Here is a 26,995-nt window from a genome sequence, read left to right on the forward strand (position 1 = left end):
AAAGCTAAAATGGACAATGAGATAAAAATAACGGAGCCTGAAAATGGCCAATATTTGATATTTTTGAGGTAGCCACAGAAAGTAGCATTTAACATTGTGCTGGAGATGGAGTAGTTAGGACTTTGTTTTAGAAAGCTTCAGAGTCTCCTGCTTCCAATGTTATGAATAGATGTGGTTCTTCTCATAAGATTTAGCCCTGAAATTCAGTATTCTCCTGCCTTAGTCCTGCCCATAAAATATGAGATCCACCATAAATCAGTGAGAACCACCAGGAATACCAGCACTGGACCGTAAAACCATCACCAGAGAGTGGTGTTCAAGCCAAACAGACTGATACTGGGATGCTTAGTCAAAACCTGTGCCCAGTAAGTGCAGTCCTTATTGGGTGGACTTAAAATGACTCAGTTGGATACTCTCTTGTGGAGATTTTAAAAATGAGATGCACACAAGTTTTAAATAGATGATTCTTGATTCTAAGAAAAATGAAGCATGATGTGGTTATTTGAGTTGTCGTTTAGCTTGAATCATAGTAAAACATTTTTTTTCTGTTCTTCTTAAGTCTGGTACCCATTTAAGCCATGGAGCTGTAAGTAGGATCCAGGAGCTATACAACTGAAGATGGCTTTCCATGATCACTCCCTTCTCCCTGCATTGATAGAATACATCTTCATTATCTAAAATAAACTGAGTATCTATCTTCACTTCAAAGGGGAAGAATTTCCCTGACATGCAAACATAGGATTAATTATGACTGAATTATATAGTTTATAATATGGTTAACATAATGATAATTATGTACAAAATTGCCTATGCTACATAAGGCAATTTTCTATGGATCTCTCATGGAGAATTCATTTGTAGAAATTAGGGAAATTATGACTTATGTGTGACTAAGGTGAATAATGTCTGTGTTGGCCAAGTGTAGTCCAGACTTATTACCCAGCTTATCTTCTATATCTATATCAATTTCTCTAGAAATACATTTAATATTAATTAGAGAATTCTATCTCTGAATCTGAAGTGGCTCAAAATTTAATTTTAATCAAAGAACTCTTATAGATGGAATTTTTATAGCTCTGGAAACTCTGTTTTAAATTTTATTCTTAATTGCCTAGAAGATAAAATAGGCTTTTTCTCCTTCAATATAGTTTTCAAAATGTATTGGGTCAGCTACAAATTTGACCCTCAAGAAAGGCTTGTCGGATACTCCACAGGACACTATATCTTTCTGTGCTTTCTCTACAATGCTTTGCCTAGATTTACAAAATCACTACAGCAGCTACGTATCCTGTAAAACTGTAATCTAATTATGCTGCAATCTATTGAAGAGGGTTAGGGGGAGCAGAATTTATCCTTCTGTGAATATTTTTGAGAATAGGGTTCAACTTGAAAATACTTCCCATGTGCACAGAAGTCTGATTTCCTGTGCGTCACTAGTTTTTGCAAATCTAGTTTCAACAATGTCTCCTCACTTTCATAGCACTGGTTTTATTAATTATTTCAAGATCTCTGGTGTGTAGACTACATATATATCTATTTAAAAGTAGTACAATAGTGTAAAATTTTAGCTGTAAAACTGCTTTGTAAATATCTGGGGAAAAGAGAAAACATAAGAATACATCTACCAATGATAGAAATTACTTTGCTATGTAAGATGAAATTAAAGGTGTGGGCTGGGCATGGTGGCTCCCGCCTGTAATCCCAGCACTTTGGGAGGTCGAGGTGGGCAGATCACGAGGTCAGGAGATCGAGACCATCCTGGCTAACACTGTGAAACCCCATCTCTACTAACAATATAAAAAATTAGCCTGGCTTGGTGGCGGGCGCCTGTAGTCCCGGCTACTCGGGAGGCTGAGGCAGGAGAATGGCGTGAACCCAGAAGGTGGAGCTTGCAGTGAGCCGAGATGGCGCCACTGCGCTCCAGCCTGCGCGACAGAGCAAGACTCTGTCGCAAAAAAAAAAAAAAAAAAAGAAAGAAAGAAATTAAAGGTGTGATTTTTAATTTTTAAATATATTTAGGGAGTACAAGCACAGATTTCTTACATGCTTACATGCATATATTGCATAGTGGTAAAGTCTGAGCTTTAGTGTGTCCATAACCTGAATAGTGAACACTGTAGCCAATAGATAATTTTTCAACCCTCACCCCCTCCCATCTTTGTAAAAGGAAGTAGTAGCTATTAGGTTGATGCAAAAGTAATTGTGATTTTGCCATTACTTTCAATGGCAAAAATGACAATACCTTTTGCACCAACCTAATAGATTATCTTTAAGGTTTCTACTAGTACTAGCACTTTAAATTCATAAGATTATTTTTAATAGCATCCACTAGCCAGTATATGGGGGGAAAAAAACCCTTCTACTAACCACTCCAAAGCTCTATTTTATTTTAGTATTAAAGGCAAACAAAGGATATAATAAGATAATTGGTCATAGGAAGCATCTCTTTGCCTCTATATAGCATGGTCCTAGCCCATAGATACCTGATGGGCCTCTCTGGACAAAACATTTATACACAAAATTTTCCCAGATTTTTACTTAAATCTCTCTTACTGTGATTGATAGAATTGAAATTAATCTATCCAGTCTTCTAACGATTTGATGGGAGAAAGAGATCATGAGAGAGGAGAGGAAAATGACGATTCCAAAACAAATGGTGGATCCTACTGTTATCTTGGAGACAGGGTCTCCATGTTTTATTTTGTTTGTTGATATGTAACCATTTTTTTCTGGCAGAAGAGCACACATACTAATAAATGAACTGAATGTGTATGATATAACAAATGCCCAAAAGAGGAAAACTTAATTTTATGAGTGGGTGTTAGATGTAGGGTGAGGAGTTTGGGTTGTTGGAGGTACTGAAACATGTGTCTCTGCCTGTAGATAAGATGCATCGATAGCCCCTTCTCTTTTCCCGTGTATCTATGGAGAAATGTTTGTTGACCGAAATGCAGAGAAAAAAAAAAAAAAAACAGAACAGTACAGCATGGGTAACCATGTTCCCTGGGAATGTGAGGCATTCATCAGAGCCATCATTTAAAACCTCTGCATGGAGAAAGTGATTAAATGAGGCTTGAGAAACTAGGCTCCAAGAGAAGGAGAGGAATTAAGTTTTTATCTAATAAAACAGCAGCCAGCCACAAGCCTGAAAGGTTACCCTTTCTTTATCTTCAAACTTTGTAATAAAGCCACAGACATTTGAAATGCTTGATATGATTGAAGCTCTTGTCATGGCCAATGGTAGAAATAGTTTGGTGACGAAGAGCACACGAGTCTCCATGAAGGTAGGAACCAAGACCAAAGGGGTTTTGAGGAATTAAATTTGGATGCTTTCAGGAGTGGCAAGGGAGGCTAGTGTTACAAAGATGGTAAAACTCATGATTTGAGGCATGCTTATAAATCTCAAACCTTATGAGGCCTCAGATGACCTAAATAAATTTAGTCTGCCCAGTTACTTAAACACATTTAGTATGCCCAGTAATTATAACACTACACAACTTCATAAACACAGTCATATAATTTCTTTTTTTTGCATTGGGAAGTATCCCAGAGACCACCCCATAGCTGAGGGAAGTACTGGACTCTACTCCCTCTGGATCTCAAATTATTCTTTTATTTATACTTCCTTAAATTACATTAAGATGAAAGGGAACTTCACAGTTTTGAGAAGTTTAGCTGAGTTTATGTATTCAGAGCACAGTTGGCCCTCCCTATCCATGGGTTTCATATCCATGGATTCAACCAACTGCAAATAAAAAAAAAAAAAAACTGAAAAAAAATGGATGGTTGCCAAACACGTCCAGACTTTATCATCATTATTTCCTAAATAACACAGTATAGCAACTATTTACATAAATTTTACATTAGATCGGGTATTATAAGTAATCTACATATGATTTAAGGTATACAAGAGGATGTGGGTAGGTTATGTGTGACTATTATGCCATTTTCTATAAGGGCCTTAAGTATCCATGGATTTTGGTATCCATAGGGATCTTAGAATCAATCTTCTATGAACACTGGGGGATGGCTGTTAGAACTGTTTCTAGCACAAAATAAATATTCAATTAATTTTAGATGTTGTTGATGTTATCTAATCTGTGCTCTTTTGTAGTACTCACAGCTTAATATTTTTAATCAAATAAAAAATCCATACATCTTACTAAAATGCTTTTTGTTATATGAATAAATAAATGTTTTGATCAAAAAATTTTCTAGATTGTCATGAAGGCATTGTTGGGGAATTTTTTGTTGTTGTTGGGGTAAAGGAAGCATGAAAGCATAAACAACACTGAAAGCTAACCAATTAAAAAACTCAAATACATACTGAAAAGTAGAGTGACCTTTCGACAAAAAAATCACTCTGTTTAACAATTTCATTTTTCAAATGAAGAAACTGATAGCCAGAGAGTTTGAGACTCATTCTTAGAAATAAAGTGACAAAAAAGACCCTAGAACTTAAGTATTTTGACCTCTAGAACCTTTTTTTCACTATGCCACATACAAACTGCAAGGAGTTAAAAAAGGATCAAGTGACATTTGATTCAGAGGGGAAAAACACATCAAAACAAGCAAACAAGAAAATGAAAGGGTATTTCCTACGTGAGATATTAAGTGGGAGGGGGGAGCTAATGGGGGTAGTTAGTTAAGTAATAGCCTCTTTCTGCTTCCATAGACCCCCATTAAACATTATCTTTGGGGCTGATTTTTGTAAATATTAAATGCAAAATCACAGGACAGTTTATGCACTTTGATTCCGCATATGCGTGTGTGCACGCACAAATGAGACATCTGTATAGAAGACACAACAAATGAGAAAAGTTGCTTTCTCTGGAAAACAGCATGGTGGTTAGAGGGAGATGCAGTTATTTTAACTGTATGCAATCATATGCTGCATGTATTTTTATAATAGTATGTCACACTTTACTATTAAAATAATATATAAGCTAACACAAAATGCTAGTTTTGTCTTTCACCCTTTGACTCTGAAAATATGAAATTTCTTGACAACATCAACTATCTTTAAATTCATGCAGTGACAGATACTTCCTTGCTGTGGACCATCTATCATTTTCTTAAATCAGAAGACAAAAATCATGTTATTTATTTTATATCTCCTTATGTCTCCATTGGAATATTTATTTTAAGCCCCTCACCAGGAAGACCTTTAAAAAAAGAAAGAAAGCATGATACTCAGTCTAATGTGAATACTGAAATTTATTACAGTAGTAACAAGCACTGTACAGCAATGATTTGCTGTATTTAGATTGCATGTGATCATAAACAAAGAATTGATCTCACACAAGCCTACTTACACTTCCTATGAACCCAGAGAGACATTGTAAAGTAGCAACTATAGTAAAAAATTTTCAGATGCAGTGTGTCTTTAATAACATATTGTAGTTTTGTGATCTCCAAGGAGCCTTTAAAAGACAGATTTTCTTTATGGCAGGCTTACCTATGCAATTCTTTTTTGATTACAGTTACCTTCCCTTTCTTTTTCAAATCTTTCAAAAGCAGTAACAACTGAGTTCACAAAACAATTTCATTGCTATTCTTTATTATGTATTTTACAAATAAGCTTTTTATTCTCGTATTTTATGATTAACCAATATACGTCAAAGTAGGACTGCTATGTAGTCTATGTGCATAACGTGCAATCATGTCAGAAGTTCCAGATGTTAACATGTTTGAATATTTCAGAACTAGTAGAAAAGCAACCACAACCCTGAGTTCCCTTAGCACCTCCCCCAGTATTTTGGCCATCCTGTCAAGACTGCAGGAAGATCCAGAACTGATGAGCTAACATTTGAAACAGTAGGGAGCCCCTAGGACTCTACCTTAGCCCCTGTTTATTTGTGACATAATTCTTGTTAAATATTTTGAATATCAAGGGATGCTGACTTGAATTTACATTGCATACTATTTTTGTTACAATTTTTATATTAGAAAGTAGAAGAAAAAAGTTGCATTTAAGCCCAAGAATGTGGGCTATAACCTTGTCACACTGATCTATCTGGTTGGGTCTATTTCGGGGATGTTTTCTGGAATAGTTGTTGGAGGTCCTGCTTTCCAACTGATGATTCCTTGGACACCACAACCCAGTTTTAGCAAAAAATGCAAGATCAGGAGTTAGACTGTCTGGACTTGAATCTTGGTTTTGTCACCCCACTAACTGTGAAATCTTAGGTGATTTTTTTAACTTATCTATACCCTATGTAATGACGATCATAAACAGAGTCATTTTTATACATATTTTATGGCACATTTTTAAAGCATATTTTATACAATTAATGTAAAGCACTTATAAAAGTGTATGAAAAATATTATGCTCAATAAATATTACTTGTCACTGTTGTGTTGAAGGTCATTGTCAGTATTACTGGGTCATATTGCCATCATTCAGCAGGCCAGAAAATTTCTAGTGATTCATAAATTTAGGCCTAGCTTTCAGAAACAATGAGTAATTGTTTTATACAATCTATTCTGGCAGAAGCACCCCCAAAGTAAAAGTTATCTTTCAGTCTACCAAATAAAATCTTTCTTCAGAAAGGCACTCATTATCAAATCACCTTTAATTTAATAAAATATACGAATGGTACGGTATTACAATAATTCAGTTACAGTTCTGCTCTATACTTACCCTGCTTCTTGTCTGTTCCTTGAAAAAAGAGAAAATAGTTGATGAACTTTTGCATTCTGCACAGGTAGGCAACAGTAGCAAGCAGAAGAACTATGTATATTTAAGTCTATTATCTTGATTCCTCACAGCACTCTTAAATAGTAGTTATCATTATTTCCATTTTACAAATAAGTTGAATAACTGTTTTCCAAAATCAAGTATGCCATTTCTAAAAGTATTTAATAAATAAATAGCCATGATAAGAGTTGGATAGAATGATCTATGGCAAACCTGCTTCATATATCTTCATAATCTTAGGATGCATTTTTTTTTTTTTTTTTTTAGATGCAGTCTCGCTCTGTCGCCAGGCTGGAGTGCAGTGGCACAATCTTGGCTCACTGCAACCTCTGCCTCCTGGGTTCAAGCGATTTTTCTGTCTCAGCCTCTCAAGTAGCTGGGATTACAGGCACCTGCCACCATGGCCAGCTAATTTTTGTATTTTTAGTACAGACAGGGTCTCATTTCACCATGTTGGCAAGGATTGTCTTGATCTCTTGACCTCATGATCTGCCCGCCTCGGCCTCCCAAAGTGCTGGGATTACAGGTGTAAGCCACCATGCCTAGTCCTTAGGATACATTTTAAAAAAATGTTTAAGAAGGGGAAGCTGTTTTTTTTCACCCCCAAATTAACTCTTATGTGAAAACTATATACATCATAGCTAAAAAAGATTTGTCAATGTAAGCATATTTTATACTTTCAAATTGACAATATATTGCTGATAAAATCCATGAGTGAGAATAAGTGAAGCAGTTTTGAGTAAAAACTAACTGTTCATTTAAGGGGTTATGGGCATCAGCTGCATGTGTCACCCTTGACATCAAAATCCATTTTTTCACTTGCATTCACAACAAAAACCTTTGTTGTATCTTTATTAGTTTTGCCTATGGAAACAGTTTTTCAAGTAGATTTTGTAACCTCCGGTTATTCTTGCATTAAAACTGATCAAAAAGCCTGAAATTGGAATAGAATGATACTTTAGTTTCCAAGTGAAAAATTAGCCATAACTAACATAGATAACATTTTCTGTTTTAATAGTTTTTATTATTTATTTATTTATTTGTTTGTTTATTTTTGAGACAGAGACTCACTCTGTCCCCCAGGCTGGAGTGCAGTGGTGCGATCTTGACTCACTGCAACCTCCGCCTCTCAGGCTCAAGAGATTCTCGTGCCTCAGCCTCCTGAATAGCTGAGAATACAGGCATGTGCCACCATGCCCAACTAATTTTTGTATTTTTAATAGAGATGAGGTTTCACCACGTTGGCCAGGCTGGTCTCAAACTCCTGACCTCAAGTGATCTGCCCACTTCAGCCTCCCAAATTGCTGTGATTACAAGCATGAGTCACCGTGTCCAGGCTTTTAAAATAGTTTTTAAATAAAAGAAGAAATATTCATAAATTATAAAAGTTTTTTTAAAAATAAAACCACCTAGTAGATTAAATATTTATTTGATATGTAACAACTCATATACAAAATGGTGAAGATTCATCTCTTACCTGGTAGTATAGTTATTTATCTCCTTTGCTTTGCTTTGCTTTATTTCCCTTACCTTCTCTTTCCTTGATCTTTCCTCTAATTTTCCTTTCCCTCCACATTTTCGAGCACCTAATTGTGCTCTATTCTTTCAAGGGCTCTATTCTATCTTTGGAATAATCTTGACAACTCAGCGATTTCTGATGTTGCTGAAAATAATGCAACTCTCTGTGATAAATATAAGATTTAATTAAAAGCAAGAGAATAAGTCCAAAGGAAAAAGACTTGAATGCCAACGCAAAAATGATTTCTTTTCTAATTCTGAGGCTATTTTAGTTTATTGTTTAATTTTTTAAAAAAAGAATCCAAGATGCAATAAAATGAGAGATTCAGCGTATAATATAAATGATTCTGCCACTTAATTTGTTTTATCTTTGCTTCTCAAACAAAAGAGAGATTAAATCAAATAATTAAATCAAACCTAAATACAAAGTTTGAGCTAACTCATACTGCATATGCCCTAAAATGACCAGTGCTTTGTACCTATCTATATGATTAGGATAAAATTAGATGACTTCTCTGGTTTAATGCGAACATTCAGCATGGAATTAATGAATGATTATTATTCATGGAAAAAGTCCACCTTGCGAAACAGAGTGGCTTCCCAAATTGGTACTATTAGTTGTTGCTTCAGAACAACAATAACAACAAAATAGTTAATGATTCTGCAATTGCATAATTTTTCCAATAAAATTAGCTGGTGCAACCTCTTAAATTTCTGAAATATTTTGCAGTTTGATTATAAAACATTCTCTTAACTGCCAAAGTTCAGCTTCATGCCAAGACAGTAAAGTGCTAAAATTAAATGCCATTCTCCTTTTAAACAATTGAAATAAAAAGGCAGCTCATATTGAATAAATTTAACAAAAGACTTTGATATCAGAGCATCACTGAGAAAAATCCCCAAACAAAAGCATGTTCAATGTTAGTCAGTAAATCCCTGAAAAGCCCTAACCAAAGACAAAAAGCATATTATAGTATTTTAATATACTGTGAAATGTTTTCAACTTACATACAATGGATTAAAAGGGGTTGAACTGTGGGTGTCTTTATGCAAGAACTTGTCTTTGAAAACACCAGTGAAAGACTGACATCCCTGTAAAACTTACCTTTTCACAGAACTTAAAGATTGTACAAATCTAGGCTACTTAAACAGATTGTAACTCACGAGGATCTTTGATTTGGCTTGGCTCTGTAGTACGAAGGATATACTGCTGTAGCATGGTTGTTCATCCAACAGTTCTCTTTGCCCTGCCTAACAACATGTGTCCATGGCAATGCAATTAGCACAGAGCCATGTGAGATCAAGGAATGAGGAATCAAGCTATAGTGTTGCTTCCACATTCTTTGCACCATGCAGTCTCTCTCTGTAATCTTGTATCTGCGAATCAATGAATAGAACTAAATTATTAAATGGATGGCCTCAAAAAATTTACAATTACTCTAGAATCACTAATCAATTCTGACAGGAGCTTAATCTCAAACTGAGTGTTACTCAGCTCCAGACAAAAGGTATTGAGAGAGGCAGACTAAGGCACAAGTTATTATCTATTCCCTAGGATCTCAAGGTTTGTCCTCATAAAAGTAAAGTCATCAGGCCCTCGGTTTTTAAAATTTTGACCTAGGGAGGCTATAAAAGTCACCCATTACATCAGTTTTTTATCTTTTGCATCCTTTGCAAATCATCTTTTTCATTTTTTGAGAACATTGGCCATTAATTTGTTCATTGTCCTTAGAGACAGCATTGAATAGCAGAAATTTCAATGAAATGTGTGATAAGAAAATCTACATTCCTGTCCCAGCTCTGATACTTACAAGTGCTGTAATCTTTTACAAGGCACTTGATTTCTTTGAGCCTCAGTTTTCTCTGAAAGATAAGCAGGTTGGACCAGGTAGTTTCAACTACCTTTTCTAGGTTCAAATCGTCATAAACTTCTGACAATAGTCTCTCTGATATAGAGTGACAGGGTGTGTCTGACAGCTACCTAGTCTCTCCGCTCCAAACTCACCTTTCTATGCTCTGGCTCTGTGATCCTCGGGGCAGGGACTCTACAAACCACATTTCTCCTTTGCCATCTGATTTTATCTCAGATTCTGTAATCAGGAGACTGCAAAGCTGAAGGAAGGAAATGGGACTTGCTCCTTTCTGTTTGCTTCTTGTTCCATTAGCAGTGTCTATCAATCATAAGTTGTCCCAGAAATTGGTTTCTGTATCCAGCTACTTTCAACACTACTTCTTTTTCAGTCCTCTACCACCTGTTTAGCCATTTATCTATATCATATTCTGCACTGCCGTTTCCAGTTCTCTGTCTGGACCTAGACTGGTATTTAGAGCATGGTGCAATGGATAGAGCCACATGTATCAAGAGGTCATGAACCTAACTTATTTACCTTATTCACTGCTGCATCTATTGTTTTGCATTACTAAAACAAAGTAAACTCTCAATACATACTGACTGAGTGAATATGAACGTTTAGACAGGTAACCTTAATTCAGGTTCTAGGTTTTACCACCTAAAAGTCCAGTGATCCTGGGAAAGTTTCCTAAAATTTCTGATCACCCTCAATCCTCAATTACATAATCTATAAAATACAGAAGTAGAAACTGTGTTTAGTAATTTCTGGTTACTTTAAAAAAAAAAGGTTCTTTTTTTTGAGAGATGGTCTCACTCTATTGCCCAGGCTGGAGGCTGGAGTGCAGTGGAGTGATTATGGTTCACTGCAGCCTCAACCTCTTGGCCTTAAGCAATCCTCCTGTCTCAGCCTCCCAAAGTGTTGAGATTACAGGTGTGAACCACCATGCCCAGCTAAAATTTTCTTTTATACCATACTGTCCTTAGCATCCAGCAGATAATCTGGCTCACAGTTGATTTTCAATAAATGTGTGTTGATGAATAAAGTGAAGTCTACATATAATAAACAAAAATAATTTTTATAATTGCTAGAACATGGTAGGTATTTGACCCATTTTGAGTATATCATCATTATTATTGTTTTGTAAGAGTCAGGTTTCCCCAAAGAATAGAAAACGTGTGGGTAAGGACTGTATTTTACATATCTTTCTGATGTCAATGCCTAGCATAGCACCTTGGCATTATTAATATTTATGAATAGATTAATGAAGTATATTGTGAATATCGCTCCACCAAGTGCCTCAACCTGCTCCTGGTTGTAATCATCTACATTTTTATTACTTTAGCTGCATTGTGTATGGACATGGTAAACTTTTGTAATTAAGAGCTTAGGTTTCTTGGGTTCAAAACCCATCTCTACAAATTACTAGCAGTTAACATCTCTGCTCTACATCTTTCTCATATGTAACTGAGGATTATAATAGTACCTATCTCTTAGCGTTAGCTTAAGGATTAAATCTTACTGCATTGAAAGCATTTAGACAATGTCAAACACGTGGTAATCATTAATAATGCTAGCTATTGTTATAGAAGCATTCACCCAGAGCAGCTGATATCTTATTTCTGAAATAAGTGAGGTAGATATAGATTATCAATAAACCAATTACTGAGCTGACAATATTCTGGAGATATAACAACTAGTTATTCAGAGTATTCAGTTGATCGTATAAAAATAGATTGACACTCATTTTTTATAATATTATTATTTTATCAAAGGATGGTGAAGGGGTAAAAGCACAACCTTAGCAATATCAGGTTCATATAACACCCTGGAAAATGGAACATATAACCCAAATCCAAGAAGAAAAATTATATAAAATTATAATTCTCATTTTTTCTGCAGTTTAGGTAAAGATGAGACCTAAAATAAATGTTACAGTTTAAAAAAATGCTATCCATGCTGTCTCTGAACTCTCTATCTACCTATTTCTCTATCTACTTTTAAATATTTCTTAGCACCTACTAAGTGCTAATTATTACTTATTTTGCCCATGAACATCCAAAGTTGTGTCATGATCCAACAAAAATTCAAAACAGAAACCTGGTAGCCTTTTCTTCTTCTTACCCTGTACATCTAACTGCTCACTGTGTGCAATACAAAAATAAACAAAGAAGACCTTTTTATATAGTTCATTTATTTTACATCCAATTTTCGAGTCTTCATTACATACCAGGCTTCGTGCATGGTGCTGATATTAAAAGAGGTAGAATAAATCCCTGACCTAAAGAAGTTTGAGGGTTTTTGTTTGTTTGTTTGTTTTGTGTTTTGCAGGAAAAAATATATACAATTCTATGGCTGGGTGAAAATGACTCTACACGGTTTTATTTATACAAGATACAGGTGTGGCTTCAAGGCGTTGTATTCAACCTCCTTTAGGTAAATGAAAGGAAAGACCACAAAGAAGAAATCTTTGGCCTACACAAAACAAAGAGAGAAGTTCTTAAAAGACAAAGACATTAGCTGGAAGTTTGCTACAAACTCGAGTATCCTAATCCAAAACTCAAAGTATTAAATAACCTGATAGATAGTATAAATGTTATTTTTAGGCAATAATTTCTTTCTTTTTTTTTTTTTTTTTTTTTTTGAGATGGAATTTCACTCTTGTCACCTAGGCTGAATGCAATGGCTCAGCCTCACTTCACTACAACCTACGCCTCCTGGGTTCAAGCAATTCTCCTGCCTCGGCCTCCTGAGTAGCTGGGATTATAGGCATGCCACCACACCCGGCTAATTTTTTTTTTTTTTTTTAAGTAGAGATGAGGTTTCACCATGTTGGCCAGGCTGGTCTCAAAATCCTGACCTCGGGTGATCCACCCTCCTCGGCCTCTCAAAGTGTTGGGATTACAGGCGTGAGCCACCATGCCCAGTCTAATTTTTAAGTAATAATATTTCTCTGATATAAGCTCCCATATTTGTCTAAGTATAAGACTAGAAGTTTAAAGAGGTTTAAAAATAAGATAGAAATATATCTAGTCCTTTTAACTATACATATGTCTACAGGAAAGCATTTTTTAATTTTTTTAAAGTTATCTCAAATAGATTTGACCATTTTATTTCACCCCAAATGGCATGTAAAATCCTCACAATTTACAGTATAATAGGAAAATATATGAACTGTACAGATTATATCTAGAAAAGAGATTATCGGTGCCTCAGTTTCATCTGTAAAATAGAGATGCTAAAAGCACATAGCCCATAGAGTTATGGAAAGAATTACGTTACCTATGTAAAGTGTTTTGAAGAGTGCCTGTCACATAATAAACTATTAATAAATGTATTTATTATTATTATTGTGACAATATTCTGGACAATCACACATATTTTTCAATGACTCTTTAAATGAGAAAAAATAGACAGATGGTAATTTTCATGCTAAGTATTTTGTTATATTTATTGTTCTCTTAATATAAAAGTAATAGCCTCCAGGCACAGTGGCTCACACATGTAGCACTTTGGGAAGCCAAGGTGCTTGAGCCCAGGAGTTCCAGATCAGCCTGGGCAATAGAGTGAGACCCCATCTCTACCAAAAATTTTAAAAATTAACTGGGCATGGTGGTGTGAGCCTGTGGTCTCAGCTACTCAGTAGGCTGGGGTGAGGGAATTGCTTGTGTCTGGGAGGTTAAGGCTGCAGTGAGCCATGATTACACCACTGCACTCCAGTCTGGGTGACAGAACAAGACCCCTTCTCACACCAAAAAAAAAAAAAAAAAAAAAAAGTAATAGTTATTTTCTCTAGAAATTTGATACATTAAATTTATTTGTAACATATTATGTATGCATTCATTTAAGGTAGTAGGAGATGATTTGTGCCCAGTCCATAATATATTGCGTGAAATGCCAAAGAGGACATCAATATATAAATGGCTTCTACACCCTCCAGCCCTGAAAGTGAGTAGAGGTGGAGGAGAAACATGGTTTGAAAGGTGCAGAGCTAGAAGCTAGTCTGTGAAAAATCCTTCCAATCTTACAGCTCATCCACAAAAGAACTTGACAGTTTTCCAAAATTAGACAGTGATTGTAAAAATCTGTGTGGTATTGCCTAACATGGCTTCTAAATTTCAAGTTATTTATTTATTTATTATTTATTTATTTTTGTCACACTCTGTCACCCAAACTGAAGTGCAGTGGCACAATCTTGTCTGACTGCAACCTCTTCTTCCTAGGTTCATGCGATTCTCAAACCTCAGCCTCCTGAGTAGCTGGGATTACAGGCACCTGCCACCACACCCAGCTAACTTTTGTATTTTTTGTAGAAATGGGGTTTCACCTTGTTGGCCAGGCTGGTCTTGACCTCCTGGCCAGCCTCAGCCTCCCAAAGTGCTAGGATTACAGGCGTGAGCCACCATGCCCGGGCTAAAGCAATTGCTTCTAAACTATCAATAAAATATTCAAACTACCACGATAGAGGAAGAAGTAAATTTTTTTTTAAAACCCATCTCTGTAGAAAGTGATTTAGGAAATTACTGTTCTAGGAAGAGCCAATCAAGAAGTCTGCAGCCAAAGTTTGTAGAAAACAAAAAGTACTATAAAGGTAATCAGTTAATAAATACAAATATTACTTTACTTTTTAAATCTTGAGAAACCATGGTTTCAACTGGCTTTTAACTAATTTTACCTTATTTTTATTTCTTTTTTATTCTTAATAAATATATACTTTGTGCCTATTTTTAGTCCAAATTTTGTTTTTTTATAAATTATTTTATCCTGTAACTGCAATAGGTGGTTATTTTGTGTTATTTTTTAGGCCCCTCAAATTGTCTAAGTTCGAGGTCCCTTTCCCTGAATATGGTTGTTATCTCTGGTTTACAGGACAGAAAACTGAGTCACGGGGCCAAGTCACACAGCCAGTAAGTGGCAGAGCAAGATTACAGCTATGATGTGTTAAGTATGATGAGAAATGCAAAGGTGGCAACTATGAAAAAAAAAAAAATCCAGAGCAAACAGCTCAAATAGCCAGTGTGATGGAGAAAAATAAAAAAAAAAATACATTATAAGTATTTTAAGGTCAGAGAGGTATGTGTTTTTGTCCTGAGTAGATTGAGGGGTAGAAAAGAGAGCTTCAGAAGTTTCGAGATTGAGGAGATACTCTGACAGTTTGGGAGGAGGTGGGGAAGTAAAGCCAGAGAAGAGAGAAGGAAAGAGAAAGATGAGGATGAACGGACAGAAAGAGTCAGAGAAAATGAAGGTTTTGGTTTGACTGAGCAATCTGTTAGGGTTCCGCCTCCAAAGAATAGACACCTACTTGAAAGTTTGTTTTTGAGTAATATTGTGCAAGGAACATATGTGAAGTATCTAGTGAAAATTTATTATTTAGCTCTCTTAATGTTAGCTTACAGTTAAAAAAATAAGAATAAAGAAACTTGGGCACAAAAAAGATGAAATAAAAACAGTAGTTATTCCAGGTCTAAGTAAAATTATATATTATTATTCCACACATTGTAATATACAATAAAATAACATTATTACAGCTTAATGGAGGTTTTAAGTTACAGCTCATGACTTTAGGGGAACCTTTATTGCATGGTTTGGCTCTGTGTCCCTACCTAAATCTTATCTCCAATTGTAATCCCCATGTGTTGAGGGAGGGACCTGGTATGAAGTGACTGAATTATAGGGGTGGTTTCCCCATGCTGTTCTTGTGATAGTGAGGGAGTTCTCACGAGATCTGATGCCTTAAAAGTGATAGTGTCCCTGCACTCTCTCTCTCCTGCTGCCTTGTGAAGATGGTGCTTGCTTCTCCTTCACTTTTCACCATAATGGTAAGTTTCTTGAGGCCTCCCCAGCCGTGTGGAACTGTGAGTCAATTAAACCTCTTTTGTTTATAAATTACCCAATCTCAGGTAATATCTTTATAGCAGTGTGAAAATGGATTAATATACTTTATTTGCATTGAAATAATAAAAAAATAAATTTTAAAAATTAAAAGCGCCTTAATCACTTAATTACATTGCCACATGGCACCACCAAAACAAAGGTAATCTGCTGAAGTGAAATATTTTATCTAGATTGTTTATGTTTTCATCTGTTTGTTATATTTTTTCACCCAAGTCAGTGAATACGAAATATTTATCTTAGCCAAAGGTTGAGCCATGAACCAAAAAGCTGTTTGTAATATTGGTAATCATTCCTTCACTTATTCACTCATTTATTCAAAAAATATTCAATGCAAATTGTGTTCTGAGCACTGTGCTTTTTGTCAGGCAAACAGTGGTAAAGAAAGTAAGGCACAATCACTTCAGTCAAGGAATATACAAAGTTATGGGGAGACAGAACTTAGTCAAATAACTACATAAATGAATATATAAATTCATTGTGAGATAAATACTTTTAAGAAAAGTAATGGAAAGGGAACTTTCCTGAGGATGTGTCTTTTTGAAGCAAGAGTGATGGACAGAGAATGTTCTAGTCAAGGGAATCAGTCATGTTAAGGTCCCTGTGCCTTAGCCTAAGAACTAAAGAAAGTAATTTAATGGTGGAGAATGGATAGAAGAGGAGAAAAGTTGAATGAAGAAAGAGTAAGCATAAGTGACAATTGAAGTCAGACAGAAGAGAAACAGGGGTGTCTTGGGTTAGGTGGTAGTGTTGGAGATTGGGAGAAATAAATATGTAGGAGATAAAATGTAAAAGATGTATTGATAAATTAGATATGAGAGGAGTGGTGAAAGGGAGGGCAGAATCATGAATAATTCCCAGATTTCCAATTTTTGCTTCTGGATAGATGGTACCACCCATTAAGATGGAAAATACCAGAAATGATGGAATATATGGGCTGTGAGGATGCTGGAGATAAGGAAAGTTATTGGGATTACACTGGGCTGTTCCAACGATCTACTGCTAATACAGCATTATTCTAAGACACAAGGCTGTATGCTGAGCTACAATTACCTCTAATGATTAATAGCCATATAGGTATAAATCACTTAGTAGTGAGGAGTATTTCATCTTCTTCCCAGATAATTCTGTAATAGGACCAAGGGAAGTATTACAGCACAGATTACATTTTATTCTTTAATGAGGTGGCTTCTTCTGGCTCATATAATTGTTAATTTGGTATCAGAATAGAAACAGCATATGTAAACATGCACACAAGTACAAAGTTGGCCTTCAAAAAATCTATGCTAAATGTGTTTTTCTCTATGTTATTCCTAAGTAGGCTTTCTGGAACATGTAGTCAGTTTATTATAATCAGTTTATTGATCTCATCTCCCAACATAATTTAAACCAGAGTGAAAATATTTCATTTAACAGTAACAAAAAAATCTGGCAAGCTTTTATTCTTGGTTAAAACATATATTTCTAAAGAGTACCATGGGAAAAAAAATCCTTGCATATCCCAACTGCATTTCTACACAGTTTGAATTTTTTAAATTTTTTGACAATTGATGGTATGTAAAACAGATGATAATTATTTGTTTATATTACATTTTCAATAGATTTTTGCTTCCATCAGAACATAATAAATTTGTTATTATGTTATCCTGAATATAATCCCAATTATTATAGCCACATAACTTTGTAAATTTATTTTCATTCTTTGTGGATTCTAGGAACAGATGTTGAATACACATCAGATCTTGATTTAATCACCTTATTCTCACAGTGTTAAAAATGCAACGGCTCATGGAATTTAAAAAAATTAGAGTGAATTTCAGATGAGAATATCAAGGACCAGAGAAGTGAAGCAAGCCTTGTACAGCCACATAGGAAGCTCCTGACCAGAGGAGAGCTAAAGCTTTGCCACATGCATCCAAAGCATTGTTGGTTCCACATCACTATGCACTGCTTCTCCATCAACTGGCTCTTTTATTTAACACCTACCAGGTGCTATAAAAACTACTTGATAGTACATCCAATGTTTATTCATCTCTTATCATCTCACTTTTATAGATGAGGAACTTGAGGCATAAGGAAATTAATAACCCCAGTACGGGGTCAAACTGAATTCCAACTTATGCCATCTGACTTCTGCATTAATGCAGTTAACCAACACACTATGCTGGCTTTTAGAAAGGCCTTCAAAAAAAAAAACAAAATTGACAATGCTTCTTCTTTCTTAATAATTTAATAATTAATTTTGTATAAATATATAAAAATGTGTACTTTATTTCCTTAATGTGAATAATTTATTTTAAACATTTTCAAGGAAATATTCTCTTGCCGAATTCCAAGAAATCATCATGAAACCTTAGTCAATAACACCCCACAAAGTTAATTTAATATATTTACCTCTTCGTAGGCTAACATTCATTATATTCTTTAGAGGAATTCTCATTAATATGACTATTGAGTCAAGTGTAAAGTCAGCAGAGAATCCCCCAACAGTATTCAGAAATAGAATAATGTAATTCAATAAAGTTTCCAGTCTGCTTAGTTCCCTTCTTTTTCATAATGAGGAAGTGGTAAAGTAGTAAAGAAAGTCCAAAATGCCTTCACATTCTCATTATAAGCTTATCATAATGCACTTATTTGAACCAAATTCTACCCTGCTTTTTTTAAAGGTTTCTATTTAAGCAACCATTTTTAAACGCCAACATCTATTCTCATCAGATGTGATAGAAAAGAATACCGAATGAACTGAATTAAGCACTGTTAATGTTTTATAGGATTTTCTAGCTTGATATTCTCTATAGACATTAAATCTTTATTAGAACTAGGGAGAAATGTATTAAACAAAAAGGAAAAACATTGTTGAACTAGGTTCTAGGTATTTTCACATAGGTTATCTTATTTACCTTTTATTACAGCTCTGAGATAGGCATATGTTTTCTTTATTTTACAGATAAGAAAACTAAGGCAGAAAGACCAAAAATACTGTTCAATACGCAGTCAATTATAGGCAAATTCAGGGCCCAGATTCAGAAATACCTGTACTATAGCTGAAGCTTTTCTCAGTAGTTTGTATCATATAGTCTGCAAGGGTAGAGATTGCTTCTAAATCTTTCCAAAAAAAAAAAAAAAAAAAAAAAGAGAAGCAAGATGGACATTTTCATTTAGGGAAACAGAAGCATTTTATAGAAAGGTAGGTAGAAGGGAGAAGTGAGGTAGAGAACAGTATGGATGTAAGATGATAGCTTGGGAAAGAGAGAGAGGAAAAAATGAAAGAGAGAGAAAAGTCCCATACTGGGAACACAGAGTCGGGATAGGTTGGAGTAACAGAGAGAGATGAAAATGTTTTCTAGGAGTGTCTGTGGCATAGGTGAGAGACAGAGAGAAAGAAGATTTTAAAGAAGGTGTAAAAAAATGCCTTCAGAATTTATTGTCCTTGGAGTAGCTTTTAAACGCCGAAGCAAAGTTGTATATTTTCTTCTGATGGAATTTTGTTATTTGTTTTAATGTAATTTTGTATAAAATCTGGAATTCATGGGCCCTCAATTTTATTACTGTTACAGATGAATGATCTATACTGATAAATGTCATTCGTAACTATTCTTCCGTATTACTGCTGCTCTTTTTCCCCTTTCTTTTTACTATGAGGGAAGGGTAGAGAAGAATATAAAAGACTTAAAAACATGTAAAGTAGTTCTTTCCACTCTAGAAATAAATACATGTTGCATTTAGCATTTTGGCTAAATTGAAGAAAGTTGAGTTTTGTGATGCTGTGAATAGTTTAATTTAGGCATTAATGACTAAAAGTGTGATTTTTACCTACTGCCATACACCTAGATGGACATGGAAAATATGCTTCTCTTATGCCCCAACATTATTTTTAGACATTCATTGCCACCCTGTTGTGCTATTTTTCTCAACTTTCCTATGCACATTACTTATATATCCTTTGGGGCATCCAAAATTTCCTGATTTTGTTCATTTACCCACTTAACAAAAACACTAAGTACCTACTTTGTTCCAAATTCCCTATGAAGAATTGTCTCTTACACCCATGATTTTTGTGCTGCTGCCTGAATGGGTGTGTCATATATTACCAAGAGAGTAAATATAATTACAGTAGATCTTAGAGCCCCTTCCTTTTCCTAATGCATGACTACCTACCATGTCACCCTAGGGAGATGGTAAAATAGGTTCAGCCCAGGAGGGTATGTTCTATTTTTAAGCAAAAAAACGTAAAATAGCTACTAAAATCTTATTCCTTTTCAAATCAAACTGCCTCCCTAGACTAAAGCTTGAAAGTGGCTTAGAAATTTGAAGATAAATATTCAGTCTAAAAAAGATATGTAGAAGGTTGAAAAATCCTCCTCCAATTGTGAATTATATGGGGGATAAAAAAATATGAGTTCCTCATATGCCAGCAGCCAACTTTTGGCCCCTTCTCATTCAGCGTATCTGGGAGCAAAACACATACCATTTCTCACCGTCATTGGAGGATATCTCAGGGTACTAGCAAGCATCAACTCTGTTTTTTGTTTGTTTGTTTGTTTGTTTTGAGACGGAGTCTCGCTCTGTCACCCAGGCTGAAATGCAATAGCGTGATCTCGGCTCACTGAAACCTCTGCCTCCCAGGTTCAAGCGATTCTTCTGCCCCAGCCTCCCAAGTAGCTGGGACTACAGGCGTGCATCACCACGCCCAGCTAATTTTTGTACTTTTAGTAGACGGAGTTTCACCATATTGGCCAGGCTGGTCTCGAACTCCTGACCTCGTGATCCACCTGCCTCCACCTCCCAAAGTGCTGGGATTACAGGTGTGAGCCACTGCGCCCAGCACAAGCATCAACTCTTAAAGAGACTTACATTTGAAAAAAATCTCAACAAGTATGACAGTATCTAGGAAAGCATAAATTATGAAAATTGACTCAAAAAAATTAAATGTTTATATTAATCATAAACAGACACCTAAAATATAGATCAAACCAAATTTTTAGAATAGATAATTATTTAGGTATTTGAAAATTTCCAGAATGGTAACAAAGATTAAATCCTCCCCCAAATTATTTTAAAGCTAAAAATGTTTTGTATGTAAACTTAAACTGTTATTATACAAAGAAAGAACAGTTTAATATAACTTATAGAAGGGAAAATCTTGCCGGGCACAGTGGCTCACACCTCTAATCCCAGCACTTTGGGAGGCCAAGGCGAGCAGATCACCTGAGGTCAGGAGTTCAAGACCATCCTAGCCAACATGGCGAAACCCCATCTCTACTAAAAATACAAAAATTAGCAGGGTGTGGTGGCAGGTGCCTGTAATCCCAGCTACTCAGGAGGCTGAAACAAGAGAATCGCTTGAACCCAGGAGGCGGAGGTTGCAGTGAGCTGAGATTGCACCACACACTCCAGCCTAAGGGACAGAGAGAATGAGAATGTCTCAAAAAAAAAAAAAAAAAAAAAGGAAAATCTTGAGAGAAATCCTTGAGAATTTCATGCAGCAGGATGAAATGCAACAAGTTGTGTTTATTTCAAGAAAAAAAGGATAACTAAACATCATAAAAATATTTTTATTAAATCCATTATACAAATACATTTATAAGACTTTTTAAAAGTTATAATCAATTAAAATCATTTGATAAATTTAACATCTTTTCCCTAATCTCAGAAGCACTCATAAACTTGTGTTTCTGAAAACATACTTCTGATAACATGATTAAAAATTTTCCATTTGGACCAACAGTAAACATCAAGTTTAATGGTGAAATTCTATAGCAATGCTGTCCAATATAATTTAAATCAATATTGATAATGTTCTCTGCACTGTTCAATACGGTGGCAGTAGTCAAATAAGGCTGTTGATCCATTGAAATGTTAATAAGAATTTTAAATTGCATTTAAGGTAACTTAAATATATATGTAAATATCACATTAGCTAGTGGCTATTATATTGGAAAGTGCAGTCCCAGATGCAAACATCTTAAATTCATGAATAAAACAAAGATACATATTATCACTCCAGTTTTTTACCACTTTCCTTAAAAGTTTCAGACAATGCAATAAAACAACAAAATATGTTGTAAAAAGTGAGAAGAAAAAGATGAGAATTTAACAGTGTGAAGCTTGTATAAGAATAAACAAATCAACAAGATGGAATAATGAATTTAGCAAAGAATATAAAGATTATGTAATAATGGTCAAAAATAATAATGAAATTTTTCATTGGTGAACATACACTAAATAGCTGAATAAATGGTATTAGCAAAACTGGTGTTTGGAAAACCATTCAGTATACTTAAACATCATATTGTATAATGAAATATTTAGATGAGTTATAGACACAAGACTTAATATCTGTAAAAATACTAACTCAAAATATATTTATGGTGTGCCAACTATGTTCCAATTATTCTATGTTCCAGAATAGTAACAAAGATTAAATCCTCCCCAAATCAGGAACTATGCTATGTTCTGAGGATACAAGAATAGTTGAATAGATCTCTTTCCCTTATTACATTAACATCCAGTTTATCTCAAAACAAGCAGCAATATTATTAAGAGTACCCATAGATATCATTTTGGCATGCTGATTTTCTGAAAAAAAATGCAGAATTTAAAAGGGAAAAAGTAAATAGATATTCACTTCTTTTTTGTATAAGTAAAATCCAACTAGAATGAAAGCTCCTTGAAAAACAGACTTTATTTTGTTTACTATTGCATGTCCTTGGTAAGAATAGGTATAGCACACAGTGGACATTCAATAAATCTTGAAGGGAGAAGGAGAAAGAAGAAAATGAAGGAAGAAAGAAAATAAGGAAGGAAGAAAAGAAGGAAGGAAGAAAGGAAGGGAGGGAGGAAGGAAGGAAAGGCCACATGGTTTTTCTATTAAATCTTACAATGCTGGATTATGGAATTGATGTTAAATTATTCGATAACATTGATAATAATGTAAGAACAGATTTAATGAGATTTCCTTACCCCTGAGCCATTTACAATGCAAATTATATCACTTAGGCCTACACAAGATTGCTCCAAACATTTAATAAGGTATGTTAGAGAGGATAAAGAATCTTTTGAGATTTTTACAAAAGCAAATGTATTTCAAGACTCCCTACTGCTATTAATTACCAATTTCATGTTATTCTAGCCAGTGACTTGCAAATTAATGGGAATTATAATGTATTTAATATCATTATTTTAAAATTGAAAGAGTTTTGTGTTTAAAAAAATTGCTAAATACTGAATAGGGGAAAAAGAGAAGGGAAAGCAAAATTAACAAGTCAGCTGGGCGTTTTGATCTCAAGACGATCTGATCCCTGTAGAAACAAAGGTCTAGCAACCATGCAAGTGACACTGAGAGCAGGATCCATGTTCCTCGAGCTATAGTATAGGGAAAAAGGGTGAGCTTTAAAGTCAGATTGATCCAGATTCCAGTTTTTTCTGCTGCAAGTACTGACTTTGTGACCCTTCAATTCTCCATGTATAAGTTTTTATAATAATACTTTACTAGAATAGTGCAGCTGTTTAACATAATAGTGACAGAAAGCACTAGCACTGAGCTTGATGAATAGTGGGCACTTAATAAATGCACGATTCAACATGGAGACCATCTATCCCTGCTCAGTATCTTGGTACATATCTTAAAAGTGTTTTATTCCATGGTCAAACAGCAATTTGCATAGCTGGACAAGAAAACTTTTGCATACACCCAAAATTTCACTAGTAGTACATTAAAACAACAGTGTTTATTGTCACAGAAACCTCGTATTTGCTAACATGGTTAGGCTTTTTTAGTGCCATAGACTCTTTTGTTGAAAATTCTCCTGTTTTTGAAATTCCAGTCAATGAAACTGGGAATATTTCTTGTTCTTCAAAGACCAATTGTGGATAAATTACAAGTAAAAGACCACATCTACTCTGATAGAACTTTTTCAATCTAAACAGAAATCTTTTCATGTAACCTAGGCTCCATAAAATAAGTGAGCTACATCGATTCATAAATGTTATTTCTCAGCAAATTTCGAGCTGCACAAAATCCCTTTGAAGAACTTCCATATTGACCTTGACTGACTCTTGTACTATTCCTGTCACAGTCGCTGATTGATCATGGGAAAAGTAGGTTGGGATTGAAAAATGAAAGATGAAGTAGGACTAGGAGGACATTTTGGCCCAATTTTTACTTACAACTCATATCTCCCAGCTTGCATGAAAAATGTAAAATGCCAAATATTCCTTTTTAAAAAAATAGATTTCAATGGAATAAGAAATGTAATATGCTACCTATTCGTTGAGATGTTAAGAAAGTAAACTTAACTATTAAAAGTGGTACTGGGTGGTCCTTGACAAGCTCTTTATCTCCTTCTCTGAAAATAGCAGGATGACAAAATTAGGAAATCTTCTATATTGGATCTTGAGAAGCACTGTTTCATTTCAATCCGGATTCAGTTTTCTTTTAAGATTGACAATATGTCCTAGCTTTACAGTGCATTTCTTCCAAAAGCAGTGTACTGAAACAACACTGCAGTATTGATTCATTCTACGTGGTTGATAGTGTGATTGTATAATTGGAAGAACTGTGAAAACAGCTTTCACAGCTCTGCCCTTGTTGAAGAAATAAACAGCTCCATAGGCCGAATCATTAAAACATTAAGGGATTTAAAAAGCAAGCGCTTTGCTTGTGATTCATGCAGCCCATAATAATTAGGGTTACAGTTATCATTTAGTTATGCAGAAAGATATTTGAGTGAGCAACATTTTCTAAGAGAAGAGAAGGCTTAGTTGGCTATTTCTTGACTTACCGTAGGTAATAGCAAAAGTTAATGATGATGCTTAAAATAGTAGTTCTCAAAATTTAGCGTATATATGAATCACCTAGTATCTTAAAACATTTATATTCCATGGCATCCCTCCATGATGTTCGGTTTTAATAGGCAGAGTTTGGGTCTAGGAATCTGCATTCTGAATAAACCTCCAGGTTATTTCGTAACAAGTTATCTTAAGACCACATTTTGAGAAACACCACCAGAGTAAAACAAAATCTCCCCCTTATATTGGCTAAAAATATTTGTGTTTACTTCACCAAAGACAACTTTTAAATCTACATAAAAGACACTGCAAATAAGATATAGTAAACAACCTCCCCAAAAAAATTTTATTATATGTATGTATGTATATAAAATAAGATATAATAAGATATGTAGTAAGATATAGTAAAAAATAAGATATTAAATATGTGTATTTAAAAATTTAAAATATATAGTAAGATATCTTTCTATATTTTATTTTATATACACGTATAATATATAAAGATATATATGCTATATAAATATATACAATATCCTACTATATCATATATATTTTTTTTCTGGGTTTTTTACTGTGTATATATACTGGGGAACAATCTGATGACACAGAAATCACTGAGGACATAAAATTATTTCATCACAGTAACCAGGAGACCTAAGGCCTTAAATCAGAAATCTAGGAAATACCAGTGAAAATCAGATACAGTGGTTTGGAGAGTTTTGTTCCACTTTCAGATCTGACATATAAAGAGCTTCAAAGTCATCACTGCAGTCATTATAACAAGGACACACAGAAATCAGCAACTATTTGGACCCATCAGAGAAATTAGGTTTCAGGGTAAACTGACACACTGAAATCTGGAGAGACAGGACAATATCGAGTCACATCAGAGATAAGTTTACTTGGAGTAGAAAACTGGAACCATAAATTAACTAGTAGTAACACTTGAAGAGCAATTTTGATGAATCGCTAGAGGTTGAGTATGAACTAGCATGAGAACGGGAAACTCTTTGGGCTACAGTCTTAGCGGTTCTCCATTCCATTGTGGGCTTTACTTCCAGGAACCTTGCTAGGTTCTCATATTGAAGATCAGAGAAAGATCCCTCTCTTAGCTCTGGCAAAGAGAGAAACAATAAAAATCCAGAACAGATTATTCAGGAACTGTGGGACAATTAAAAACGTGTAATGCACATGCTATTGTAATATAAGAAGAAAGAGAGATGGGAGCAACAGAAATATTTGACTTAATAATGGCCAAGAACTTTCCAAAATTAAGGAGAAACCCCAAACAACAAATTCAAGAAGGTCCAAGAATAGCAGAATAAATATAAAAATACTAGCAAGCAAAAAAATGCCTATGCATTTTTTTGTTTTTTTTAAATTGGCAGATAATGTTGTATATTTCTATCAAGTATAACACGATGTTTTGAAATACATACACATTGTGGACTGATTAAATCTAGCTAATTAACAAATGCGTTACTTCACATAATTTTTGTGGCAAGAGCACATAACATCCACTCTCTTTACATTTTCTAAGAATACAATATATTTTCATTAACTATAATCACCTTGCTGTACAATGGATCTCTTGAAATTTCTCTTAACCGTAATTATGTATCTCTTAACCGACATCTCCTCATTCTCCCTTCCCCACTAACCACCTCAACCTCTGGAAACCACTGATAGACTCTTTACTTCTATAGCTCAACATTTTTAGATTCCATATATGAGTAATATTGTACAGTGTTTGTCTTTCTGTGCCTGCTTTATAATGTCCTCCAGGTTCATCGCTGCTGTTTTAAATGGCAAGATCTCTTTCCTTTTTTATAGCTGAATACTATTTCACTGTCTGTATATACATTTTCTTTATTCATTCATACATTGATGGACACTTAGGCTGATTCTGTATCTTAGATATTATGAATAGTTCTGCATAAACATGGGAGCACAGATATCTTTTTGACATACTGATTTCATTCCTTTTGGCTATATACCCACTGGTGGGATTGCTGGATCATATGGTAGTTCTATTTTTAATTTTTTGAGGAACTTTCATACTCTTTTCCATATGGCAATACTAATTTATATGCCTACCATAGTGTATGTAGGTCCCTTTTCTCCATAGCATCATCAGCACTTTGTTTTGTCTTTTTGGTGGCGGCCATTCTAACTGGGGTGAGGTGATATATATAACATGCATACGATTTTCAAACTGCAGAAAATCAACCACAAAATGAAAGTC

This window comes from Pongo pygmaeus, chromosome 10 (assembly GCF_028885625.2).
Source record: "Pongo pygmaeus isolate AG05252 chromosome 10, NHGRI_mPonPyg2-v2.0_pri, whole genome shotgun sequence".
Taxonomy (NCBI): Eukaryota; Metazoa; Chordata; class Mammalia; order Primates; family Hominidae; genus Pongo; species Pongo pygmaeus.